The sequence below is a fragment of the Carcharhinus amblyrhynchos genome, unplaced genomic scaffold (genome assembly GCF_965287045.1).
Source record: "Carcharhinus amblyrhynchos unplaced genomic scaffold, sCarAmb.v2.hapA chromosome_1097, whole genome shotgun sequence".
Taxonomy (NCBI): Eukaryota; Metazoa; Chordata; class Chondrichthyes; order Carcharhiniformes; family Carcharhinidae; genus Carcharhinus; species Carcharhinus amblyrhynchos.
The window spans coordinates 8,540-11,162 of NW_027650837.1; positions in this window are offsets into that span (position 1 = coordinate 8,540).

The window sequence follows — 2,623 nt, forward strand, 5'->3', positions numbered from 1 at the left end:
GATTCTGAGACTCTGACCTGCTCTTGCAGACACAGTATGTATACAGCTACTTCAGTTTCTGGTCAATGGTAACCCCCAAGGTGTTGATAGTGGGGGATTCAGTGATGGTAATGCCATTGAATGTTGAGGGGTGTTGGTTAGATTATCCTGCTGCAGTTGGACATTGGTGTTATTATGGACAGAATGTACGTGGATACTTACTACCCGTAATGAGCACATATTTTGTGGTTAAATGGCAAATAACATTGGTGTTGCCATGTCAAGTACAGGAATCAGTATCCCTGGGTCAGGTCTTCCCAGAACACGTCTCGTCCCAGCTTTCTCCTCTTGCGGGGAACATGGTTCTGCACATGTGTTGGGTCGTGGTTTTGAGTTCCAGGATGTTGTGCGTCTGAATGGATGGGCTGGCATATGCCATACAGCAATACCCACTCACCCCCACTGCCCCTCCCTCCCAACTCTTAGATGTCTGACAACACCCCACTCTCTCAAGCCCTTACAGTTTTGCACCATGACAAAGTGTCCTTTAAATTTTTCATTGGTGGTTGGTTATCCTGGTTAGCCTTGACATGTCCTCACTGATATTTAATCAGTTATTCGCTAGAGGCTTGATACTGTCTGTAGATCAGATGCCAAAAGTCACATGACTTGTGGCAGCCATCTTAACATTGTTTGCATCCAATTTTAAAAAGTATTGACTAACAGTTTAGAATATGGCTTGCCTGTACTCAACACGGTAGCACCAATGTTACTTGCTACTTAACCAGTCCAAGTCTGACTGTTGTCTTGCAGCATCTCATTGATGTCCATGTGTTAAATGTTAGTTAAAGGCCGCTCTCAGACAAGTGGCCTTTTTATTTACTGCTTTGAACATTGTGGTGAGATCTCGTACTGCTGTTTGCGAGTCATGTCAAATCTGCAAAACAGTATCGTTGACCCATTGAATCTCCTGTCCCATGGCAAACTTAGTACCACTGTTACTATCAATTCCCTTTCTGGAGGTGAAGTGTGGGGCAGTGACGTAAGTGGAAGGTCATAAACACTGGATGCTGGGGTGACCATTTGGTTTGCAGCCCAGCTAGAACGCTGAGAAAGTTCTGATCGTCAGAATTGTATGTCTTATGGGTGGCACAGTGGTTAGCACTGCTGCCTCACAGCACCAGGGATCTAGGTTCGATTCTGGCCTCTGGAGTCTGCACATTGTCCCTGTGTCTACGTGGGTTTCCTCTGGGTGCCCCAGTTTCCTCCCACAGTCCAAAGATGTGCAGGTTAGGATTGATCGGCTGTGCTAAATTCTCCCTCAGTATACCCGAACAGGAGTGTGGCGACTAGGGGATTTTCACAGTAACTTCATTGCAGTGTTAATGCAAGCCTTACTTGTGACTAATAAATAAACTTTAAATTAAGTTTCCCCAGTTAATGAACCCTTGAGTATGCACATCCAGGGAGCAGTAACTCTGTGGAATTCACAACCACAAAGCCAAAGAGGCAAAAACGGTGTGATTTGAAGAAGAAATTACTTTTTGATTTTTGACCTTTGATTTATTATTGTCACATGTATTGGGATACAATGAAAAGTGTTGTTTCTTGCGTGCTATACAGACAAAGCATACTATTCATAGAGTACATAGGGGAGAAGGAAAGGAGAGAGTGCAGAATGTAGTGTAACAGTCACAGCTAGGGTGTAGAGAGAGATCAACTTAATATTTGATTTATTATTGTCCCATGTATTGGGATACAGTGTAAAGTATTGTTTCTTGCACGTTATACAAACAAAGCATGCCGTTCATACAATACATAGGGGAGAAGGAAAGGAATGGGTGCAGAATATAGTGTCACAGTCACAGGGTGTAGAGAAAGATCAGCTTAATATTTGATTTATTATTGTCACATGTATTGGGATACAGTGAAAAGTATTATTTCTTGCTCACTATACAGACAAAGCATACCGTTCATAGAGAAGGAAAGGAGAGGGTACAGAATATAATGTTACAGTCATAGCTAGGGTGTAGAGAAATATCAGCTTAATGCAAGGTAGGTCCATTCAAAAGTTTGACAGCAGCAGGGAAGAAGCTGTTCTTGAGTCGGTTGGTACGTGACCTCAGACTTTTGTATCTTTTTCCCGACAGAAGAAGGTGGAAGAGAGAATGTCTGGGGGGCGTGGGGTCCTTAATTATGCCGGCTGCTTTTCCGAGGCAGTGGGAAGTGTAGACAGAGTCAATGGATGGGAGGCTGGTTTGTGTGATGGACTGGGCTACACTGGGGATAAAGGGATCGAGGGATATTTGGGGGAGGGAAGGCAGAGGCGGGTGGGGATTAGGCTGTTGAGTTGGATGATCAGCCATGATTGCGATGAATGGTGGAGCAGGGCTGAATGGCCTCCTCCTGCTTCTAGTTTCTATGTTTCCACAGCGTTGTAAACGTGGCAGAAGCAAGAGCCTTCACTATGCTGCAGAAGCGCTGACAGTTCTGTTGAAAGTCGGTGAAGGATTTTGTACAGGTCATGTTTTAAGATAGGGAGCTTTGGCAGCAAGTCATGTAGTAGGAGGGGCAGGCACTGGCCTCCCCATCCCCCACACACCCATTGGTGAATGAACTCAGAGACATTCAGGCTGGTCTTGTG